Below are 17,072 nucleotides of genomic sequence, written 5' to 3' on the forward strand. Positions count from 1 at the left end.
GCAGCAGTAGCAGTAGCAGTAGCAGCAGTAGCAGTAGCAGCAGCAGTAGCAGTAGTAGCAGTAGCAGCAGCAGTAGTAGCAGCAGCAGTAGTAGCAGTAGCAGCAGCAGTAATAGTAGTAGTCTTTGCAGTCTCGGGAGCAGCAGCTGTGTAACAGACTCTGACAGGTTGGCAGTACCAGGCTGTGTTTGGCTGATAAGATGCAGCAGCACAGCAGGTTTCCCTCTGTAGGGTTTACTGAAGTCAGACACAGATTCAGCACGACTCTCATCTCTGATGGAGGAACAGACAGAACTCTGCAGCTTTCACTGATTTAATTCCTAATTTTTTCTCTATTAAACAGACACAGAATAGCAGGATACATCTTTAAGAACCTAAAATGCCTTGTGATTTAAACTGGTTTTTAAAAAAAAAAATTTTTTAATACCCTCGTGCAGAAATTTTTCACCCCCCGAAGCACTTGTGGGATGCCTTGGGCGGTACAGCGGCTAATTAAATTAGCAGCTAAATTAAAACTTGATTATTCCCAGGATGGCTGGTGGAAATATATTTACACAGTAGCATTTATCTTTTAAAACAAGCTGCCCCTCTCTCTCTCTTTCAGCCGGGCGATTCCCCTTCTCCCCGGCGGTGTCGCGGGTGGGGGGGGCTGTCTGGAGGCCCGGCGGCGGCTCGGGCTAATTGCATTAATCTGAACTCTTCTGAAAGTCCTTCTGAAGAGGCTAATTGCGTCTCCAGGTCCCGCCCTCCACCGCAGCGCTAAAGGGGGACAGCCGGGATCCGGGGCTTTTCCGCGAGTTCCACTGCACGGGTTCCACTGCACGGGTTCCACTGCACGGGTTCCACTGCACGGGTTCTGCCATGAGCATTCCGCTGTGTGTGGTGTCATGCTGAATACTGTAATAACCCTTTAATAACACTGTAATGCTTTAATAACACTTTAATAACACTTTAATAACACTGTAATAACGCTTTAATAACGCTTTAATAACGCTGTAATAACACTTTAATAACGCTTTAATAACGCTTTAATAATGCTTTAATAACGCTTTAATAACACTGTAATAACACTTCAATAACACTGTAATAACGCTTTAATAACACTGTAATAATGCTGCACTGGGCTGCTGCCTGCGTCTGCTGAAGAGATGAATAAGCTCTTTTTTTAGCGTAAAAACCTCAGAAATGACCCGCCGATGTCACTCCTGTGTTTTTCTGAGAGGCTTCTAGAATGGGTTGTAAAATTAATCTTAAACCTCCAGGCTGGCGGCTCTTTATCATCTCTAAAAATGGTTCTGTGAAGATAAACAATATGTCCATCCACACCCTGTGATGGAATGATTCACTAGCCATGCTATTCGGTGCATATATCTCAGGTTTGGGTTTTGTAGATCACCCTTATGTATTACACATTTTATTTTATTTTATATATTCATTAATTTTATGATGCATTGATCATGATTTGACTAAACCCCCTCGGGGTTCAAATCAAGGACTTGACAGGAACTCTCCTTCAGAACTCACCAATTGCACTGGGGCAGTTCTGGGACACAGACGAGAAACTATTTCCAAATATCACAGGAAAAAGCAAAACCATAGCCGTCAATTCCAGAGTTAAAAATCGACCATGATTAAATTCAGTCGCAAAGTTTGGACCTTCTATTTTGACTGATATGTAGGTGAGAAAATGGCTTTGGAAGAACGGTGATATGACGGCCATGTCTTCACACTGTGACGCTATTCTGTACCTCATTAGCCCGTACATCAGTCACTGTGCTTCTAACTACAGTACATCCTCTGCGCTTCTACATCCTCCATGTAGGGTTTGGGTTTCTCTGAGGGCTGGGGACTCAGTGTTCAGCATGTGAGCAGCTAAGCTAAGGTCCATAGAGAGCGGTTCAGCAGTGCAGCTATGGGAGAATAAACAGCCTCGCTGTTTTAGCTAGCGCTCCTCACAACTCCTCAAAGCAGCAACATTGGGAAGTTGTTATCTTTGTAGCAGTAACATTCAGGGTCCCAAAGAGAGTCTTAAAAGTTCCTACATATCACAACTGTATGTCTGCAACACTGCTCTAAAGTTCATATTATTGCTCTTTGTTGAAATTCTGGAGCTTTCAGGAAACTTGCAGAGGCACAAACAATCGGTGGGGAGTATCATGCTTACAATATCAGATTCGCAGATAAAGTCTTTCATGCACATATCTAATGGCTGTGCAGGTTGTTTATGTGGATACCAACCTGTCTAAAGCCCGTAAAGCATTGCATATTCACTGTCATCTTCGGTCCTTATTCTGTTCCACCCTTTAAGGCACTCTTTAAGGTGTGAGGTCACAAATATGGGGTTGGAATGTTCTTAACTGAGCATTCTAATGCTGATGTCACAATCACTGCTGGTAACTGAAAGCAGTGGAGTTCTAGAACTCTGACTCAGAATTTTGAAGAAACTTTCCAAAAAAACCTGTTGTTGAAAGAGTTAAAGGCCCATTGGAGTGCAGGTCCTGTCTATTATGACCTCAGAGAGACGGCCTGTTTGTTGGGGTGATGGCTTACAGGGTGGACACAATGCACACGCAACAATATGGCCCTGCCCGATTAAGCACTGTGAACCAGCCAATGAACATGTCCGCATTCTGCCCTGCCCCCTTCCCTGACCCCAATGGAACGCACCCATCCCGCTGATAATAACCTGTACCCCCCCCCCCCCCTCACGTCAGGCCCCACAGAGCCACAGGTGGCTCTCCACAGACAGCGGGCCAGGCTCTGGCACACAGGACCCGCCATCCGTCATCCGCCATCCCGCCATTCATAATTCACCAGGAAGCAGCACATCCAGGCCCAGTAATGGCGCACTCTGGAGCTGCAGACCCCCGACACAGGACCGTTTAGGAGATTCCTGGCTGCGGGGGCCCCCTGGCGCTCCTCGTCTCCTGTCGGACCCTTTGTGAGTTGGCCGGAGGGGTCATGTGGAAGGCTGAAGATCCGTGCCCAACTTATTTTGTACCAGCAAGCACAAGTCTCGGTGGACATGGATGAATCTGCTCAGATCCATGTGGCGCTATGGCAACAGCAGCGATGGCACTGATGGAGGCACAGTATGTTCTGTCTGCAGCAGTGGAAGACATTATGTCATGTTAAAAATTTGCCCCACATATTTAAAAAATAAATAAATAAATAAATAATGGCTACCCTCATACATACAACTTCTTGCATATATTTGTCCAGTAATATGCAAGATGCAAATGATTTTACCAAAATATTCCAAAAACACATTACACATATGAAGGAGGTCACAGCTGATATTTTGGCTGGGACGCCGGTCCCATTCTGAGATGTGCTGAGCACTATCTGGGCCTTAGCATGTGTTAGCATGTGTTAGCATGTGAGCAGAGATGCACGGTGTTGTGGTGGGGGGGGGGCGCTCTGTGTGTGTGTGTGGGGGGGGGGGGCTCTGTATGTGTGTGTGTGTGTGGTGGGGGGGGGCTCTGTATGTGTTGTGTGTGTGAGTGTGAGTGAGTGTGTGAGTGTGTGAGTGTGTGAATGTGTGTGTGTGTGTGTGTGTGTGTGAGAGAGTGTGTGTGTGAGTGTGTGTGTGTATGTGTGAGTGTGTGAGTGTGTGAGTGTGTGAGTGTGTGAGTGTGTGAATGTGTGAGTGTGTGTGTGTGTGTGTGTGAGTGAGAGAGAGTGTGTGTGTGAGTGTGTGTGTGTGTATGTGAGTGAGAGAGTGTGTGTGTAAAAGGTTGCATGTGTTTTAGTCGCACACATTAGCTGCCCTGCTGCTCTTGCTCAGCCATGATTTCTCCTGCTCGGCTGGGCACAGGGCACGCGACGCTGGCGCTGCTGTTTGTGAGGGCTGCACACTGGAGGTTAGGGGTCGGTTAGGCGTGCAGAAGCAAAAAGCCGAGGGGGTTGGGGCGGGGGGGGGGCGATTTGTCCTCCCTGCGCCTGATCTGATGCAGGTACACAGGACGTTACCTCAGGGTCCCTCTCTCCCCCAGCTCGGGAGGTGGGGGGTGGGGGGTGGGGGGGGGGCGTGTCCAGAGGCCCTGCTGAGTCTGCAAATGCTCATGTTCCCCTTAGCGGGGGGGGGGGGGGCAGGTGATCTGCCTGGAACCCCTGCATCATTTAACAGGATCGCACTGTGGCATGGCAGGCTCTGTCCCAGGCTGACGAGGGCTTCCTGGCAGGACACACGCCCACACCACTTCCTGCTCATCCCATCCAGTGGGGTGGGGGGAGGGGGTGGGGTGGGCAGTGTACCCCTGACAGAGCCCCCCCCCCAAATTTTGAAATTTGCAATAATTCAAACAATATGTATAGTGCCAAGAGTTTCCACCCCACTGAGAAAAATAATTGTTTTTATTACTTTGAAGGAATTTAGTAAATTGAATATTGGAGAGATTCATAACGACCTTGCATTTGTTTTTCTTTTTTTCAGCTCTATTGGATTATGTTTTGGATAACACAGGGGCCCCAAACATTAGTCCTGGAAACCCACAGTGTCTTTTTGCAACACCAGCAAGTACCACTGTGACCCAAGAAACCAAACAAGTTGAGGTGAGTTTGGCTAAAGATATTACCATCAGTAAACACTGAGTACTGAGCATCACTGGCTGCCATGTTGTAAAGAGTTACATGCGTCTAAGAGCTTCAGCCATAATGTAACGTACTGTCCAGGGGTTGAAAGGTAGGTGTTATTTTTGTCTGAACAGATATATTATCGTACAGTTCAGTGATTGCTGCCACTGTTACAGATGAACGCAGATTGAAGCCAGGTCTCTGTGTTGCATATAGTCTGAATTTGCAACACAGTTTACTTTTTGTTATGACAATGAAAATACAATATAATGTATGAATACATTGGATGAAATATCTCACATCGCATCAGATATTTCCATTATTTGATACCTTATCAAAGAATGCTCAAGCTAGTGCATACATCAGAGAATTCCACAGACGCTGTGACTTCCATAGACACTGTGAATGCTGTTTCTGCACCTCTGATACGTTCTAAACATACAGGCCTGAGGCGGAGCCTGACACAGGGAACTCAGTCGAGTTAAAGACACACCTGTCAGCCGTCAATCGCAATTGAGCTCTGGGCACGGCCTAAGTGAGCAGCTCTGGGCCTAAGGGAGCAGCTCTGGGCCTAAGGGAGCAGCTCTGGGCCTAAGTGAGCAGCTCTGGGCCTAAGTGAGCAGCTCTGGGCCTAAGGGAGCAGCTCTGGGCCTAAGCTGAGCAGCCTGGGCTAGTGGGCAGCCTGGGCCTAAGGGAGCAGCTCTGGGCCTAAGGGAGCAGCTCTGGGCCTAAGTGAGCAGCTCTGGGCCTAAGGGAGCAGCTCTGGGCCTAAGGGAGCAGCTCTGGGCCTAAGTGAGCAGCTCTGGGCCTAAGCGAGCAGCTCTGGGCCTAAGCGGGCAGCCCTGGGCCTAAGTGAGCAGCTCTGGGCCTAAGTGAGCAGCTCTGGGCCTAAGTGGGCAGCTCTGGGCTTAAGTGAGCAGCTCTGGGCCCAGTCTAAGGACAGGCCTGTTTCTCTGCTTGTTTTGGGTACACTGTGTTCTGCTGGGTGAAGCAAAGTGAGTCAGAGCAGAGTGATGCCAAAGATGGAGGTAAAACACCACCTGGTCCCACCCCAGTGGGGGGTGGGGGGGGGTCTGTTATTGGAAAATATTGGGAAGAGAGGAGGGGGGGTAAAGAGGGGAACAAGGAGGTTATATTTTCTGCTTTGCTTGTTCCCCTAGAACCATCTCCTGGCCGGCTGTTTTAATCTGACTAAATAGGATAACCTGCTCTTCATAAAAAATGGATGCTACTTCATTCAGCGGGACCACCCGGCCCCTGGGGGGCCCATAAGCGAAGGGGATGGGGGCCTGGATAGCCAAAATCACTGGCCGTAATTAATTCCCCCATAAATGAAATTTGGTTAAAAAGAGGAAGGGAGAGGGAGGGGGGCGTGAGGGGGGAGGGCGGTTTACCCAATCATGTGGGAGAGTTTGTCAAGCAGGAGATTGCAGTGTAAAATATTAATCAGCCTCCCTCCACCCAGAACGAGCAGGCCAGCCCCGAGAAGGGACACGGCCGCTCAATATTTAATGAGAGGAGCTCGGGCCAGACAGAGCGGCAGAGGCCTGCGACTCCGCGGCTGCCCGCCCCTTTAATACCGCACGGAACCTACCTCCCCTTTAATGTGTAATCAGCCTCCCCTTTAATGCAGCATGTAATCAACATCCCATTTAATATAGCAAGTAATCAAGTAATCAACCTCCCCTTTAACACCATATATAATTAACCTCCCCTTTAATGTGTAATCAGCCTCCCCTTTAATGTGTAATCAACCTCCCCTTTAATGCAGCATGTGATCAACCTCCCCTTTAATGTGTAATCAGCCTCCCCTTTAATTCTGCATGGAATCTACCTTCCCTTTATCACAGAATGTAATAAACCTCCCCTTTAATGTGTAATCAACCTCCCCTTTAACACAGAAAGTAATCAAGTAATCAACCTCCCCTTTAACACCATATATAATTAACCTCCCCTTTAATGTGTAATTAGCCTCCCCTTTAAGTCTGCATGTAATCAACCACCCCTTTAATTCTACATGCAATCAACATTGACATCTCCTTTAATGTGTATCACTCCTATACGAGTACAAGTAATAACTCCTAATGCTGAGATTACCCTTTAAACGCATGTATACCTCCCTTTAATGTGTCACTCCTAGCTGCATGTGATTACTCCTAAGGGCTGGATCTACCCTTTAAAGCAGTCCTGCCTTTTGGACAGAACTGTAAAGTTACAAAAGTACATAAAACCCAACAGAGAGAAGGATAAAGGAGAGGAGAGATGTGCACCCCAGGCCCCATTCCCACAGACCGCTGTGGACCACCATGGACTGCAGTGCACTTCAGGAAACACCTCCCTGTGCGCGCGGAGAGGAGTCTGACCCCCGACCTCCAGGTGTTCTCTGTGTGTTTTTAAACATGACTAACAAAGTTAACTCTAACTCTAACTCTTACTCTGTGTGCCTCGGTCTCTAAATAATTTATGTGCGTATGCATCCTACAGCAGGACCAGTCTCACCTGCAGCACAACTAGTCTCACCTGCAGCAGGACCACCAGTCTCACCTACAGCAGAACCAGTCTCACCTGCAGCAGGACCAGTCTCACCTACAGCAGAACCAGTCTCACCTGCAGCAGGACCAGTCTCACCTGCAGCAGCAGGACCAGTCTCACCTGCAGCAGGACGACCAGTCTCACCTGCAGCAGGACCAGTCTCACCTGCAGCAGGACCAGTCTCACCTACAGCAGGACCAGTCTCACCTGCAGCAGCAGGACCAGTCTCATCTGCAGCAGGAGGACCAGTCTCACCTGCAGCAGGAGGACCAGTCTCACCTACAGCAGAACCAGTCTCACCTGCAGCAGGACCAGTCTCACCTACAGCAGGACCAGTCTCACCTACAGCAGGACCAGTCTCACCTGCAGCAGCAGGACCAGTCTCACCTACAGCAGGACCAGTCTCACCTACAGCAGGACCAGTCTCACCTGCAGCAGCAGGACCAGTCTCACCTACAGCAGCATGGCCGTGTCACACACAGGCTCTTATTGATTTTGTAAACTGAGCCAATGCCACTGAAGGAGGGAGAGAGAGCCCTGTGTGTGAGAGGAGCAGACCACTGCCTGCCCCCCTCCGTCTCTTTCCCTCCCTGTTCTGCTGTATACCTCTCCCCTCCTCTCCTCACCTCTCTCTCTCCTCTCTCTCTCTTTCTCTTTGTTATCAGACCACTTCTTATGTTATTGTCTTTCTTCACTTTTAAGCTGAAGGTTCTGTCCAATTCTTTTCATGTGTGATTTTATCTCTCTCTCTCTCTGTCACACACACGCACACACATTTGTCAGTGTATTGTATACCCATCTATGCCTAGAGTCTGTGCATTTGGAAGTATGCTGCAATCCATATCGACTGAACTGGTTCTGTGTACCTTACAGGTAACAAGTAAAGCTGTTCATAAATAGTCAAACATATAAAAAAAATAGTATTTTATTGCAATTATTACCTGCAATTGAAAAAACTGACTACAACACCATCACAAACTACACCAACCACTGATCTAACATGGTACACACCAGACCAAATAGCCTTATCCAAACGCTACAATTGATCTACCACAGTTGAGGTCTAACACTTGACACCAGGCTGGGTTAACCAACCCATCAACAATCCTACCCTGACCATGTCCCCCACACAACTCCAACCACTGATCACGGATCACAATGTACCTGCATCGGTCATTTTTCCCTCACATCCAACATTTGACTCAAATGAATTCAGTTCCCATCACTCACATCTCGCATGTCTGGGTATTCATAAATGGTTCAGAATCACGAGTACCCCCATATATGAAATTATATTTTTATATTGTCCTGTACGACCCCCCCCCCCCATAGGACCCCCTTCCCCAGGAGTGGCCCGTGTGGTCTTTATTCTGTTTTGTCTGTTAAGTGCAACTTTAAATATTGATGCGGCACAGAGGTGTGCAGCTGTGGGGGGGGGCCTGGGGGGTGGGGGGGGGGGTGGGTGGTGCTGGCCAGGACGACCACCAAGGCGTGCCAAAATTCCCCAAACCTGCAGCTGAAACACAGCCATCACACAGACGAGCCCCAGACGAGACCTCCTTTCCCAGACATTCAGACGGCTGGACTGGGCCATCGTCTGTGTGATCTGCACAGCAGGGAAACGCATCCACAATGAACACAGAGGGGATTCGACTGCTAAAGCTGCACTGCTATGAAGCCTTTCGCAACACAACAACAACAACGCACGCCAAAGTCAGAATCTATATCGCTATCTTATCACTGAATTTACTGGCTGGCACTTTTGAAATCACATGTGTATTTACTTAGACTGCCAGACTACATTGATCAAATGTAAACTGTCAATCCAGGTGGAAACAGCAATGTGTCATAAGCCAGAGTAAAAATGAGCGGCTAACCCTTCTCATTTAACGGGGGATTTAAATATTGATATAGTCTTTTATATATTTGTGGGTCACAGTAAAAGAACGCTCTCCTGGGGCATTAGAGGCCCTGATCATTCATCCTGCAGCTTTTCCTTTGGAGGTCAAATGTCAGGACAAACAGCAGAACTGCTCAACATGCAGCTGCCCTCTGAGGTTCAGTCCTGAGGAAGCCTGTGGCAGCACACTAGTGTGATGCAAACAAACTGGCTGCACACTAGTGTGATACAAACAAACTGGCTGCACACTAGTGTGATACAAACAAACTGGCTGAACACTAGTGTGATGCAAACAAACTGGCTGCACACTAGTGTGATGCAAACAAACTGGCTGAACACTAGTGTGATGCAAACAAACTGGCTGCACACTAGTGTGATGCAAACAAACTGGCTGCACACTAGTGTGATGCAAACAAACTGGCCAACTAAGCATTCGTAAAGCAGCTAACTGGCTATGCATTTTCTAACCTTAAAATAATTTTTTTTAAATTTGTTTGTTTTTTTTACAAGCAATCTATACAGCACTCTCGATGACAGGTCATATTTTTAAAGATACAAAAAAGATGCTGACATTATATCCTTTTACTGATAGATGTTGTTAACACTGAACCATGTCACAGAGCTCCTGATTGGTGAGGGGAACAATTGGGTGCTATGGTGTGTATGTGTTTGTGTGTGTGTTGCAGGGCCATACTGTGGAGGTGCAATGGAGGTTTTGTGGGGGTTCTGTTTGGGCTCTGTGTGGGTGCTATGCTGTGGGGGTGCTGAGGGGTGTCCCCGTCCTGTAGGTCAGGAAGGGGGTGCGGGGCTGACGGGCGGGGCTGGCGGGCGGGGCTCTGGAGGTGCCGGGGACTCGCGCGCTCGATGGAGTGTGAAATTGGAGACGCTCCTCGCGCCTCAGCCCCGATTCGGCTCCAAATTTACCCTCACATTCAGCCTCCCAGCCAGCAGGACAGCAGCCTGTGAAGGTCAGGCAGGTCCTACTGCCGTGTGCTGCAGGCTGGAGCACACACTGACCTGGGAGCGCACACCCAAATCAACGCTTCCTTTTTTAATAAAAACCAGACGGCCCAGTATCGCTGTGCAGCTGTTTCTCTTCCTCACCATGAAAGACAAGCTCAATATTTTCCTCTTTTTCTTTTTTTGGCCCTGTGCCTCTTTTCTTTTTTTCCCTTCTGCTGTTTTTATTGTATTCTGACAGGGACCCTCAAACACCCAGGTGTTCCCTGGTCATTCATATCCTTGGTTTTTCAAATGTTCAAAAAAAATTAATAATTTGTTCTTTCCAAACCGATACCCCTGGTGGTCAAAGGCCATCATACAGTAATGATAGAATGAGATTTCTTGGTGGGGTGAAGGTTTAGCAATGTTGTTATTGTTTAGCACATGCAGCCTATGCGATGTGACCTGGTGCTCTATGTGATGTGACTGGTCATGGTGCTCTATGTGATGTGACCTGGTGCTCTATGTGATGTGACTGTGGGTCTCTATGTGATGTGATCGTGGGGCTCTATATGATGTGACTGTGGGGCTCTATGTGATGTGACTGTGGGTCTCTATGTGATGTGACTGTGGGTCTCTATGTGATGTGACTGTGGGGTTCTATGTGATGTGATCATGGGGCTCTATGTGATGTGATCGTGGGGCTCTATGTGATGTGACTGTGGGGCTCTATGTGATGTGACTGTGGGGCTCTATGTGATGTGACTGTGGGGTCTATTGATGTGATCATGGGGCTCTATGTGATGTGATCGTGGGGCTCTATGTGATGTGACTGTGGGGCTCTATGTGATGTGACTGTGGGGCTCTATGTGATGTGACTGTGGGGCTCTATGTGATGTGACTGTGGGTCTCTATGTGATGTGACTGTGGGGCTCTATGTGATGTGATCGTGGGGCTCATGATGTGACTGTGGCTCATTGAGACTGTGGCATGTGTAGACGGGCCAAGTGACGTGCTCATGGTGTGACTTTGGGCTCTTGTTGACTGTGACTTGATGTCTTGGGCTTGTGTCTCGCTGGGCTCAGGTATTCTTCGGGCCTATGTATGTGACGTGCTCTATGCATACTGCTCCATTAATGCACGTGAGCACTGCGTCCAGTGACGTGCCGTACTTTCGCACTTCTTCTCTGTCCATTTCACTCTCTTATGTCTCACGCCTTTCTACACCTCTGCTCGCGAGGGGGAGGCACAGCACAAGGTTTTCTGCAACGTTCGTATTTTAACACCATCCTTTAAACTCCTTGTTCCTCTCAAATTTTAGAATGCCCAGTTGTATCTGTAGGCCTGTCCTATCCCTGAAATGTCCCTCTCGTCCAAATCACGCCCAGCCACTGCCTCTCTTTGCTTAATCCTCAGGTCCACACCCTGAGCTGTGGTGCCACTGGATCAGAGGCCTACGCTACTCAGTTTGGAGCTGGTGCAGGTGAGTGACTCTACTGACTCTGAGTGCTTTAGCTGGTGGAACCACCTGAAACTCCCTATTGAGATCCCCTCATCACTGTAAAGCACTTTGAGCATATGGAAAAGTGCTATATAAATGCAGTGATTCATTCATACATACACTTGTTATGCACAGACAACTGCAGGTTTGATGCAATGTGAGTATAGTGCTCACCATGACACCAGAAGGTTGTGGGTTCGATTAGCATGAAAGTAACTGGCACATTTAGGTATGGGAGCCAGATTCAACGACTGAAGGCTCTGTACAGATCTGCACAGGCATCAGCCAAAATCCAGAGCAGTGGCTGTGGACCAATTCCATATTCGTACATAAATAAATTCAAAAATACAAACAAATAAAAAATAAAACAAACAAAAATAACAGAAAAACTTACAATGTAACCAAACAGCTGGACTACACTTGAGATAATTCCTGTGTAGCCAACTATTTATTATTTATATATTTTTCTATTTCCTTTCACTATTATTTCAATACCTTCTTGATCCTATTGCGCACGGTCTCCAAGTCACGCGACGCCTCCAAAACTTCGTCAATCCGCAACGATTCATTTGCTAATTAGCTAGCTTTAGCAGAATAAGGTTAAAAGTTGTGAAACGTTAACTGGGTGACCGATAACGATTCGCGAATAAAGATGCGCAAATAGAATTAGTGGTTGTGCGCAGAGGAGGGCATCCCTGCACATCATTGCAACTGCACTGGCGCGTTCTGCTGCTCAGACTCCGCGAACATGGCGTTTGCTTGCAGTAACATGCAAGTAAATGACCCGAAAGACGCAAAACGCTGCTTTCCCCGGAGATGGTGACAGACACTGACAGAGAATCGATGGTGCCATTGTCGTCTACCTAGCGCCGTTTCCATTGCAGCTGTAGAGTAACGCGGTTAATTTATTATGGAGCGCGAAAAAGCAAGAGGGGTGTGCTGTACTGTTCGGCCTGCGCACGCAACCCCGTCGAAGCGCCGCATTCTGATCCCATTACAGGCGGATCCGGCATTCAGTAGGCTTCCGAAGAGACTCCACGTAGGTAATAAACTTCTAACCGGTTTTTTCCAACCATAACCCTTTACAATAGGTGAATCAGCTGAATGATAAAAATTGGCGAGGTATAGGCACATAGTCGCATCTACATTTACATTATATCTAATAATCATTTACTAAATTGAATAAGAATATGTATTAATTACCCCACAAATAACGATTAAATATACCAGTCATAAATTTCGATGTCAGTAGCTTGATTCTTTACTCTTGTCTTTCCATTTCTGTGTATGGTGGAATGCAAAGAAAAACAACAACAATAATAATAACAATTGTTATTATTATTATTATTATTATTATTATTATTATTATTATTATTATTATTATTATATAATATGTTGGTATATTAGTTTGTAAGAAAATGTACAGTGTGCAGTCCGACAGGCTGCATATGCACACAAAAGAACCAGTACATTTTAAATAAAGTATACAAATACAGGGAAGCCTGTCTTCTATTAGTAAGTGCATAATTTTAATTGCTGACATCTCATAAGCACATAGATGATTGACATTGTGTTTTATGCCTGTGTCTGCCCCTTGCATAGCATGCCAATGGCCTGTGGCTTCACATGCAGGGTTAAGGCATGAGCACTGCCATCATTACAGAAATATGCTCTGCGCAGTATCCAAGGACTGGAAAGAGCATGTATTTTCAATTAATGATAATAAGACTGAGAAAAATCATCACAAAATCCTCCTGGAGATATGAACTAGAATAAACAGAATGAATCCATTGCTGTGTTGCTGATGATTTGGTCGATAAGTTCATTTTTAATTTTCAGACATTGACTGGGATGAAAGCTCAGAACCTGTGAAATCTGCACCTTTTGCAGAATGCAGATTCTATCAGAGCAGAGAAAGATTAGGGATCAATATGCAGGTCTGTGAATGTATCATTACTCTGAACTGTGCGAAGCTGTGATCTGATGCTGTTTAGATGAGGGTAAGCAGTCCACCAATGCATTTTATTTCTGACGGTTTGTCCTGTGATAGCCCTTTACCAGTGAAAGACTAATGCTGATTTCTTTCTCTTTCTCTGCCACTTGGTTTTGCCTCCTGATTTTACTGGCTCCATTAAGCCTGCTGAAGTTAAACTGAAGTTGATATTAGAGGGGAAGAACACACGCGGATGCATCTCTTTCAGCTTCCGATCTTGCCGGTCACGGGTGCTGTGACCGGCAGTTTAGGTGCGTGTGTTTCTGTGTGCGTGTGTGTGTGTGTATGTGTGTTTCTGTGTGCGTGTGTGTGTGTTTCTGTGTGCGTGTGTGTGTGTATGTGTGTTTCTGTGCGCGTGTGTTTCTGTGTGCGTGTGTGTGTATGTGTGTTTCTGTGTGCGTGTGTGTGTGTATGTGTGTTTCTGTGTGCGTGTGTGTGTGTATGTGTGTTTCTGTGTGCGTGTGTGTGTGTATGAGTGTTTCTGTGTGCGTGTGTGTGTATGTGTGTTTCTGTGTGCGTGTGTGTGTGTATGTGTGTTTCTGTGTGCGTGTGTGTGTGTATGTGTGTTTCTGTGTGCGTGTGTGTGTGTTTCTGTGTGCGTGTGTGTGTGTATTTGTGTTTCTGTGCGCGTGTGTGTGTTTGTGCGTTTCTGCGTGGGTGTGTGTGTGGGTGCGTGTGTGTTTCGGTGCATTTGTGTGTGTGTCTGTGTGCGTTTCTGTGTGTGTGTGTGTGAGTGTTTCTGTGTGAATGTGTGTGCTTGTGCGTTTCTGCGCCGATGTGTGTGTGTGTGTGTGTTTCTGCGCGTGTGTGTGTCTGTGTCTGTGTGCGTTTCTGTGTGTGAATGTGTGTGCTTGTGCGTTTCTGCGCCGATGTGTGTGTGTGTGTGTGTTTCTGCGCATGTCTGTGTGTGTGAGTGAGTGCGTTTCTGTGTGAATGTGTGTGTTCGTGCGTTTCTGCGCCAATGTGTGTGTGTGTGTGTGTGTTTCTGCGCGCGTGTGTGTGTGTGTGTGTGTGCGTTTCTGCGCCGATGTGTGTGTGTGTGTGTGTTTCTGCGCATGTCTGTGTGTGTGAGTGAGTGCGTTTCTGCGCCAATGTGTGTGTGTGTGTGTGTGTGTTTCTGCGCGCGTGTGTGTGTGTCTGTGTGCGTTTCTGAGTGTGTGAGTGTGTTTCTGTGTGTGAATGTGTGTGTTTGTGCATTTCTGCGCCGATGTGTGTGTGTGTGTGTTTCTGCGCGTGTGCGTGTCTGTGTGTGTGAGTGAGTGCGTTTCTGTGTGAATGTGTGTGTTCGTGCGTTTCTGCGCCGATGTGTGTGTGTGTGTTTCTGCTTTAATTTGTCTGTGCTGTTTGTTGAGGGGCCCAGTGGAGCGTGTGGTGACAGATGATGTAAATTATTGATTGCAGTCTTCCTGTAACTGAATGTGGCGGGTCTCAGCGTCCGTTCCCCCGCCCCCCCCCCCCCCTCGCCCTCCCTCCTTCTCCCCCCCCCTCCTTGGTGGTTTATTGGACCGTGGAGCACTCTCCTCCCAAGGCTGGCTGGGACACAGCTCCACCCAGACCTGGGGCGGGAGGGGAGGGGGGGCCCTACATTGTGAGTCCCGTTCTCACTCGAGGACATGAATATCTGCTTTACCAGACCTTCCCCCTCTTCCGTCTGTTTCTCTCTCTCTCTCTCTCTCTCTCTCTCTCGCAGCCCCCTCCTTTCTGAAGGCCCCCTCATCACAGTGGTTTGCACAGCTGCTGTTTACTGCTGAGGGGACACAGGAGAAATCAATTAAGGGCCCAGTGCCTCCCAGGGGCCCACCGCTCCTGTGCTTCTACTTCCTGTCCCCTCACGTGAAACGGGCCTTTAACTTCCTGCATGTGCTGGAGGAGCGCTTCCCTGCGTGTGCTGGAGGAGCGCTTCCCTGCGTGTGCTGGAGCGAAGCAGCTGTAACACGCGTGTGCTGGAGCGAAGCCGCTGTAACACGCGTGTGCTGGAGCGAAGCCGCTGTAACACGCGTGTGCTGGAGCGAAGCCGCTGTAACACGCGTGTGCTGGAGCGAAGCCGCTGTAACACGCGTGTGCTGGAGCGAAGCCGCTGTAACACGCGTGTGCTGGAGCGAAGCCGCTGTAACACGCGTGTGCTGGAGCGAAGCCGCTGTAACACGCGTGTGCTGGAGCGAAGCCGCTGTAACACGCGTGTGCTGGAGCGAAGCCGCTGTAACACGCGTGTGCTGGAGCGAAGCCGCTGTAACACGCGTGTGCTGGAGCGAAGCCGCTGTAACACGCGTGTGCTGGAGCGAAGCAGCTGTAACACGCGTGTGCTGGAGCGAAGCCGCTGTAACACGCGTGTGCTGGAGCGAAGCCGCTGTAACACGCGTGTGCTGGAGCGAAGCAGCTGTAACACGCGTGTGCTGGAGCGAAGCAGCTGTAACACGCGTGTGCTGGAGCGAAGCAGCTGTAACACGCGTGTGCTGGAGCGAAGCAGCTGTAACACGCGTGTGCTGGAACGAAGCAGCTGTAACACGCGTGTGCTGGAACGAAGCCGCTGTAACACGCGTGTGCTGGAGGGAAGCCGCTGTAACACGCGTGTGCTGGAGCGAAGCCGCTGTAACACGCGTGTGCTGGAGCGAAGCCGCTGTAACACGCGTGTGCTGGAGCGAAGCCGCTGTAACACGCGTGTGCTGGAGCGAAGCCGCTGTAACACGCGTGTGCTGGAGCGAAGCCGCTGTAACACGCGTGTGCTGGAGCGAAGCCGCTGTAACACGCGTGTGCTGGAGCGAAGCAGCTGTAACACGCGTGTGCTGGAGCGAAGCAGCTGTAACACGCGTGTGCTGGAGGGAAGCAGCTGTAACACGCGTGTGCTGGAGCGAAGCCGCTGTAACACGCGTGTTCGGCGACAGCGAGCGCATTTCAGTGCGCCGAGGTTGGCATGACGCTGGCGTGTGGGAGAGGCTTCCTGTGTGCAGTGGTCATGTGTGTCAGGTGACTGGTGACTCATGCAGGTGATGACAGTGCTGATGGTGGGGTGGGGGGGTGTGTAAAAAAAAAACAATTACCTTCCCGAAATGTTTAATCTCATCAATATTTTAGGCCCAGGTTGTAGTCATTTCCAGTTTTTCTGCCTGAAAATACCCCCCCCCCCCAACAGCTCTTAACCCAGAGAGACTTTGCTGCTCTTCCGTACTGCAGTTCAGTGAGAGCGGAGCTCCTGCCCCCCCCCCCCTTGCTGCTCTTCCGTACTGCAGTTCAGTGAGAGAGTGGAGCTCCTGCCCCCCCCCCCCCTTGCTGCTCTTCCGTACTGCAGTTCAGTGAGAGAGCGGAGCTCCCCCCCCCCCCCCCCCCCCTTGGCCGTACGACGCTCCCGCGTCCCGGTGATGATGTGGTGATTAGCTCTTTATTTTTTCATGAGGCCACTCAGCTGGGCGGCTGTCCCCGTGGTCCCCCATCCTCTCTTTTCTGGGCTCTGAGGCGCATTGATTTCTCCATTAGGCAGTACTCCAACCCCCGCCCCCCCCGAGCGCCCCCCACCCCCCCTGAGCCCCCCCCTCCCCCTTATCTGTCCTCCACTGCCTGGTCCTCCAGCCAGTCCGGAGGGAGAAACCCTGAGAACAGACTGCTGTCAACACTCTGGCTAATCCCACACACAGC

The sequence above is a fragment of the Anguilla rostrata genome, chromosome 9, assembly GCF_018555375.3.
Source record: "Anguilla rostrata isolate EN2019 chromosome 9, ASM1855537v3, whole genome shotgun sequence".
Lineage (NCBI taxonomy): Eukaryota > Metazoa > Chordata > Actinopteri > Anguilliformes > Anguillidae > Anguilla > Anguilla rostrata.